The sequence below is a fragment of the Lutra lutra genome, chromosome 9, assembly GCF_902655055.1.
Source record: "Lutra lutra chromosome 9, mLutLut1.2, whole genome shotgun sequence".
Lineage (NCBI taxonomy): Eukaryota > Metazoa > Chordata > Mammalia > Carnivora > Mustelidae > Lutra > Lutra lutra.
Window position 1 is genome coordinate 8,104,495 of NC_062286.1, and position 8,368 is coordinate 8,112,862.

An 8,368-nucleotide genomic window follows, 5' to 3' on the forward strand; every position below is an offset into this window, starting at 1 on the left:
TCCCTGGTGTCTCTCTGTCCCAATCTCCCCTTCTTAGAAGGACATCAGTCAATGGACTTCTTCCTGTGTTTGTCTTTGTCCACATCTCTCCTTCTGCAGATACCAGGACCCACCCCATGACCTCATCCTACTTTCACCACCTCCTCAGAGACTATCTCCAAATACAGTCACGTTCTGAGGTCCTGGGTGTTAGGACGTCAGCATATGAATTGGGGGGACACAGTTCAGACCACAACACCGTCTACATACTCCCTCTCCTGTGGACGACCTCCTGGTATTGTAAGCCAGGCTGCAGGGACGATCCTCACCCAAAGCTTGTGGCATCTACTGCCTGGAGCTCGGTGCGCAGGCCTTGGAGTGAAATTGCAGAGCTATTTGGGCTGCTTATTGACTAGACCGCCCTCTTCTTGTTGACTCATGAGATCACGTGTCATGTTGCCAAATATACACGAGACGGCCCGAGTTCACAAGCTTGTGCGTGGGTCCCTCTGTCTCTCTGGACCAATGAATAAGGGAGAGGGGGCCTCTGCTCTAAGCTCAATGGTTCGTCCCCCCCACCGCCAAATTCATCTGCTGAAATCCTACCCCTCACTACAGCGGAATGTGACTGTAGTTGGAAATACGGTCTTTGCAGATAAAATTCATGAAGATGAGGTCAGCCTGGGGGCAAATGGGGTAAAGGTCAGCTGCTTATCAATACACCTGGGGTTCTTGTAAAAGGAGAATATTTGGACACACACACTCAGACACAGACACAGGGAGGACACTATGTGAACACAAGGAGGGCCATCTACGAGCCCAGGAGAAAGGCCTGGAACAGACTCTCCCCCACTGCAGTTCTAGGAAGGAGGCAGCCCTGCCAACATCTTGATTTTGGACTTCCAGCCTCCAGAACCACGAGAGAACCTGTTTCTGTGGTGTAAGACCCCCTGCCTGTGGTCCTTGGTCATGGCAGCTCTAGGAAACTAAGATCGTGTCCGTTCTGCTTTTCGCTTCTGGTTCCTCACCACTATCACTCTTCACTGCCTGCAAACCCAGAAGGAACGTAGGATGGTGAGTTGTTGCCTGTGGGTCCAACCACACCCCGCACTTCTAGCCCCACAATTAAGAGAAAGGTCAGAACGATGCAATGGACCAGGACCCCCAGGACCTTGCTTGGGTCCTCAACCAGCCACAGATGGCCTGTTTGTCTGTGACAAGGGGCTGGCCCTCCCTGAGCTGTTTCCTCAGCTAATAAGGGTGTTAGACAGCAGTTGCCAGGGGTTGGGGGAAGAGGAGAACAGAGAGTTTATTGTCTAATGGGTGGAGAGCTTTGGTTTTACAAGACGAAAGTTCAGGAGATGGAGGTTGGTGACAGTTGTACAACCTTATGACAGTGTTAAACACCACAGAGCTGTATCCTCACAAATGGTTATTTTATGGTAAATTTCATGGTATATGGATTTTACCACAATAAAAAATTTGAGGTTAAAGAAGGATGCTAGGAGCCATCAAAAGAAATGAAATCTTGCCATTTGCGACGACGTGGATGGAGCTAGAGGGTATCATGCTTAGCGAAATAAGTCAATCGGAGAAAGACAACTATCATATGATCTCCCTGATATGAGGGAGAGGAGATGCAACATGGGGGGTTAAGGGGGTAGGAGAAGAGTAAATGAAACAAGATGGAATTGGGAGGGAGACAAACCATAAGTGACTCTTAATCTCACAAAACAAACTGAGGGTTGATGGGGGGAGGGGGGTTGGGAGAGGGGGGGTGGGGTTATGGACACTGGGGAGGGCATGTGCTATGGTGAGTGCTGTGAAGTGTGTAAACCTGGCGATTCGCAGACCTGTACCCCTGGGGATAAAAATATATGTTTATAAAAAATAAAATTAAAAAAAAAAAAAGAAGAAGGATGCTAGGCCTGGGACCCTCCAACTGTGCTGTTTATAAAAATATTCCTCTGTCTCCTACTCTCTGCAAACTGGAGTGGCAAATATGATTTCAGTTCTCCTAATTATCTGAGACATGGATGGTTCTGCTCTCATCCTCATAATGAGTTTTGGGGTTTTGGGTTTTGTTTTGTTTTTATCTGAGCCTCTGCTGGTTTTACAGATGGTTATCTGTGAAAATCTGTCTATTCTAAGACTCTGTGCGTGTGTGCACGTGTGTCTGTGTATGTGTGAGTTGGGACCACTGATAATAACTGCCTACCCAACTTCACAAGGGTGTTGCCTGGCCAGGCTCCCCCAGGATGACCAAGTCCCACAGATTTTGTCCAGATGTGAATGAGAGCCCCCAATAACATAGGTAAGTCTTCCCTCTTCCCAGCCCAAGGGTAATGGAGGGCATTGGATGCCCCAAAACTGGTGTGTTCCAGAGGTTTCAGGAACGAATGTCAGTTTCGTGGTCCCCTGCCTGGCATCTGGCTTCAGAAGGCTGTAGAAAACAGAGCTTATGGCCCTTCCTGTTGGAACAATAATTTTTACACTACCCATGGTGGTTATCAGAGAAAAGCCAGCCAAGTAACTTTCTCCGCATCCCGGCTGCTGGTCGTGGGTGGTGCTAGTGATGTGTGCTAGCATTTTCCTCTCAAATCAGCCCTGTGAAATAGGTGTGATGGTTGCCATTTTCAGATTCAGCTCTGATAGCCTTAGAGACTTTACCAAGCTCAAAGAGCCCACAGACCCTAGTTCAGATCCAGGTTTTCTGATTCCTAGACCAGCGTGCTTTTTTCTTTTCTTTTTTCTAAGTTAGCTAGCCAATTTGGGTGACAGTTCTCCTTGTTAAAATGCTAGGTCTCTCCGTGCACCTGGGTGGCTCAGTGGGTTAAAGCCTCTGCCTTCAGCTCAGGTTGTGATCTCAGGGTCCTGGGATCGAGCCCTGCATCGGGCTCTCTGGTCATCGGAGAGCCTGCTTCCTCCTCCGTCTCTCTCTGCCTGCCTCTCCACCTACTTGTGATCCCTGTCTGTCAAATAAATAAATAAAATCTTAAAAAAAAAAAAAGTTAGGTCTCAGTGAAACCCTGAGCTCCTACTCCTCTGTGGGCTGATGCCTGTCATGCAGGAAGATACTGCTGCTGTGTTCCAGCTGCTGGCTTACAGGCTCAGGTTTCTAACCCCCCTTCTGCTGGGGACGTACTTTTGGTGGACACTGGGATGGGATACCAGACCCCCCTTTCACCGGAGGACTTGCTTCTCCAGCTGCTGGGAATGCTGTCATCAGACAAGCACAGCTGTCAGGTTCTTCAGGGTTGGTCTCAGCCGCAGAGAGCTGGGTGGCCCAAGGTCATACCCATCCTGTGGTTGCTGCATCCGCTGGGAAAGGTAGAGAGGCTGGGTCAGCTCAGGCCAAAGGGAGACAACTGTGAAGGTCATTGTGGTTCCTGTGTTTCCTGTGGGGTCTATCGTTGGGCCTCCCTTCTCCCTCTGCCCTATCCTGTTTCCTTCCTCTCCCCTCCTCTGGGGATGGTTCCAGTGACACTCTGTGGCAAACATTCTGTCCCTAAACTCTTCTCAGAGTCTGCTTCCTGGGAGGCCCACCCTGTACCAGCACCCACTCCCCCATCTTCCAGAGACTGGCAGAGCAGCCTGTACCCAAAGGGCTCTTCTCTGAACTACACAACCACACCACCTTTGGCCTGTCTGGCGTCTGGGTTCGCCGTCATATTGATCCGCCTCTTGGGAGCTTCCGAATTCACAGTCCCAGGGGCCAGGGGATGGCTGGTTCTGGAGTCAAACCGGAGTTCCTGGGACCTTCTCATTGGCTGGGGTGGCTGTCACCAGCTGGCTCCCAGCACAGAGAGAAGCATTTAGTTCCACAGGAACTAAGTTAGTCAGAAAACTGAACCACACAGACAGCACCTGGTCACGAACTTTCCAAGTCCTTCCTGTCCCCAGAAGGAAGGGAGCTTATCGGGCATCTGTGAAAGTCACAGTAAATGCAGTCGCTGAGACTCCTAAAAAGGGGTGAATTCCTGTCTCTGTGGGGTCTTTAGTTACTATTGGATGGAGGCGGACACTGAAGAGGATCAGAGATGCAAAAAGGCCACGACCTTTTTGCTCTGCCGGTGGGAGTTACTTTATTATCCATAAAAGGCTGAGGCATAGAACCTTTGTGAACTGAATTCCTTCAAGGGCATCAGAGCGTTCTCCCTGCACTCCACACTGTGCTCCCTGCTGTAAGGGAGCGAATTCGTCAGAATTCTTGGGTTGTAAGTAACAGAAATAAACTTGACCCATAACAATGACAACAGAGCCATAAGGGGATTTTATTTTAAGGTGTTCCACCAAACTGGAGGTCAGAAATGCTCCCAGGACCCAGAAAGTGATCCGGTCTGTGATCTGGGACCTCCATGCCCAAATTCTGCACCCGCCCAGTGGTGTGTGTGCGAGCATGTGTGTGTGTGCGTGCCCATGTGCACACATATGTGCATGTGCGCGCGTGCTTCCTCATGCATGTGCACATGCGAGTATGCCTTTTCCCAGGTCAAGCGCCTCACGGTGGCAAATGGCTAATCATCTGTTCCAGGCTTTCTATAAAAGCATTTTTTAAAAGATTTTATTTATTTATTAAAGACAGAGAGCTAGTGAGAGCAAGCGGGGCAGAGGGAGAGAGAGAGAAGCAGACCCCCACAGAGCAGGGAGCCTGATGCGATGCAGAACGTGCTCCCAGGACTCTGAGATCATGACCTGAGCCTAAGGCAGACACTTAACCAACAGAGCCGCCCCGGTGCCCTATGAAAGCATATTAACAATATCAAGAAACTAACTGAACTCTTTCTTGGACCCAATCCAAAATTCCTGGGAAATACGATTTTATTGGTGGGCTTTGAACCGATATTAACTTGTGATGCAATTAGGCATGGATGCCTGCCAGGGGGGACCATGCAGTCCAAACCTGCTGCTGGGACCCAGCCCTAGCCATGTGACCAACAGCCGCCAACCAGCCTTGGAGAGCACACTGTGAATGATTTTGACTAGGCAGTTCCCCATGCCATCTGACCTGGATGGAAAAGGCTGGCTGCGGGCTAGAACTTTCCAGGCCCCCCACTCCCCAGCACTGCATGCAAAGCAACCAAAAGCCTCTGCTGACCTCAGCAAACCTTTCCGGAGCTCTCCTATGCTGGAGCAGGTGCAGAACCATGTAAGGCACTGCCTTTCCTTCCTGGTGCACCCCCAAAGGAGGACTGACATGAGGGGCAGAGATAGAACACGATGTGAAATGTGACAAGACCGCCTGTGTTCAATGAGAAAGGCAATCAGTTGTTAAGTGACTTGTATGTGCCAGGTGTTTCCTATAAATTATCTCTAACCTTCACAACAAGTTTGCCAGGAGGCATTATTAGTATATGCCTGTTGTACAGATCAGAAAACTGACGCTCAGGGAGGTGAATGAACTCATCCGAAGTCACATTGCTAGTATATAGTGGGATTCAGGATTTGATTTCAAGTCTGGTTAGTTCTGAAGCCAGTAGTCTTCCCAGCATGATGCATTGCTTTCTAAGTAAATAATAGATCACACAAGTAAAACCTTAATAATTCACAAGTTGTATGATTCAGGAATGCCATTAGAGGCTACGTGATGCCAAAACTGTTCAATGAAACAGTGATGCATTCCATCAGACTTGCGTCTGGAATGATTTCAGTAATTTGTTGGACGGGAAGACTTGGCTAAATTAATTCGCTATTCCCATCTTGTGCTTATTAATTGTTCTGACAACCATCCGGATGCTCTTGTTGACTCGGTCCAGGCTTACCGTGCAAACCGTGGGAGACATGGGGGAGGGGAGGGACTAGACGCTCTGCTTCCGGCATCACTGATTGAGGCGGGAGACAAGGGCAGGCCCAGTCAGTGGTCGGCGTTGTCTACTGTGCAAGAGGGGAGAGGGTGGTGGAAACAGCACTGGATTTCGAGTCCAGATTTCTGGCTTCCCACTCTAGCAGAGCTTCCGTCTGCTGGAACTCAAGGCAGTTGCTCACCGGCCCTGGGCTCCAGCTTCCTTCTCTAAAATGGTCTTATTAAATCCCACGTCCCCCCTCTCTGCATTTTAGAAACAGTGGTTATTAGTGTGTGATAATAGTTACTATGTAATAGAGGTGCCTGGGTGGCTCAGTCTGTTGGGCATCCCACTCTTGATTTCGGCCCAGTTCATGAACTCAGTGTCGTGGGATCAAGCCCCTCATGGGGCTCTGCACTCAGCATGGAGTCTCCTTGGTATTCTCTCCTTCTCCCTCAGCCCCTCTCCCTGACCTCGTGCTCACGCGCTCTCTCTCTCTCTCTCCAGAATAAATAAATCCTTAAAAAAAATAGTTGCCATGTAATAATAATGGGTAAAATTTACTGGCATGTATGTTTACTTTCCTTGTGGAAAGTAAGTTTACTTTTCCTTATGGCTATGGGAGGTTGATCCTATTAGCCCCATTTTATAGATGAGGCAGCTGAGAACCCATAGGTGAACTAATGTGCCCGAACCAAGTGTGTCTGCACCCAGAGAGGACTCCGGTCCAGTGGCCTGGATAGAGACCATCACCTATAAGACCATCATCATTGCCCGGTGAGTTGCTAAACTGGGAAGCCCAGGGCAGGACCTGCGCAGGGTGGGAGCTGGGGTGGGGGGTCAGATTCTCTGAGAATCTCTGCCTCATGTGCCTCACCATCACCAAGGCAACAAGCTCTCCCTTGCTGTTGCCAGGGAAACCATCTGAACTCTTTCTTTCTCTCACCTTCACCATGGAGACAGCCAACGGGAAAGGCGCTCCCGGAGTGGGAAGAGGTACTGCAGGGGGGAGAGGCGAGAATGTGCCTCCAGACTTCTCCTTTGTGGCCGGAGAGGCAGCATCTAGTAGGAGCCCAAGGCCTGGAAATTCCCGCTCCGTTGAGGAATGTGGACACATTCCTGGAGCTACCCCGAAATACAATGGCAAAGCCAGGATGTCCCTGGGGAGACATAGGTTAGAAGAATTGTTTTCTGAATTTATTTCTAGAAGCTGCCTTTCCTTTAGTCAGCCATTGTCCAGATCAAAGGAAATCCCCCAATGCTCATGTCTTACAAATGCTGAAAATCCGCCAGGCCAATTCTCCCCTTGATCTAACTGTGTTCCCAACCTGCCCGGTGATGCTGCGTCACCCAATCCGTCCTCCCTGGTGTCTGTCGAATGGCCGGGATGGGCTATCTCACAGCTCCTGGGGTTCCAGGTTTCTAGACCAGCGCAGGTTCTTTAAGAAGGCATGAGGCTCCAGCAAGTTTGCCTGACTCTCATTTTCACCTAGCCACCGAACTCCAGCTGGGATCTCCGGAGGCAGGAGGGCGGGGTGACTGAGTGCGCACAGGCAAGTCAGCCGCCCGCGCTCAGGTCCTGAGTCGGCGTGTGCAGGCGGGACTTCTGCCTCCTGGATCTCAGTGTCCTTGTTCCCTTGGAGGTAAACTCGGACTGATAAGAGCGTCCGCCTTGTGGGGATCTTGTGTCGATGAAAGGAGACAAAGTGCAGAGCCTTCGGCCCAACGCCCGGCACGTGGCTGCGCATAACACACACTAGCAAATATTAGCACCACCACCATTATTTCCTAAGGGATATTGTAACACCAAATGCAAGGGGTTTTTGGTTTGTTTGTTTCCTTAAATGATAAGCCCCCATCTAAGCCATCGAATTTAAATTGCATACATTCAGGGTTTGAATTCAGCTTTTGGGGCAAGTCACTACATCATCCTTACTGATTCTCTCCTGCTCCAGGGTGGACCTGAGGGTCGCTGGATTCAGGGATACGTAGGTTCTTTCTGCTCTAAGAGGCAATGCTTTTATAATTTTTCGCAGCCTGATTAGCCAAAGGACTGTCCAAGGAGGAGTGAACACTCAGGTGCCTTCAGTGGCCGTCCTGATCCTGGGTTCGAGTGTGGCTCAGTACAGCAACCCTCTCTGTGCCGGGCTGGGTGGTTTTAGGAAATGGAGCCGCACACATGTGCAATCCTTTGCCGGCCCCTTCCTGTGTCTGTTTGTGACATCAGGCTTAAGCCACACCAGCAATTCACTGCGCTGCAGGGTCCTGGCCCGGGACCCAGAGGCTGGCAGTGCCCTGCCCTCCCGCCCCCTCCCCGTGTCCCCGCCCAGGGCCACCGCCAGCGGCTGGACAGCCCGGGGCCCTCCAGCAGAGGCTTATCTAGGAGGCCCCTTCTTCCCACTCAGTCCCCCTCTGCCTCTCCCTACTAGGACTTGGGTGGGAGACGCAGTAGGAGGATCCACAGACTTTTGCAGCCAGAACACACTCATTTCCCCATCTGGATTTTAGTTCTAGAATGTTCTGCCAGAATGCCTGGGTTGCCATAACCAAAGGCACCTTTAGTGCTCTCATCACTTGGGAAATTCCAAGAAGCTCTATGCCAGAAA

The 8,368-nt window shown here is 50.4% G+C and overlaps 1 long non-coding RNA gene across 1 annotated transcript; it reads right to left on the minus strand.

Annotated features, from left to right (window-relative positions):
• Positions 1 to 2,952: 2,952 nt before the first annotated feature.
• On the minus strand, positions 2,953 to 8,057 carry LOC125108788 (uncharacterized). The gene is made up of 3 exons (XR_007130011.1): positions 6,709 to 8,057; positions 5,078 to 5,221; positions 2,953 to 3,300 (listed from the first exon to the last, which is right to left on the minus strand). It is a non-coding gene; the product is annotated as an uncharacterized LOC125108788 (long non-coding RNA).
• Positions 8,058 to 8,368: the final 311 nt, after the last annotated feature.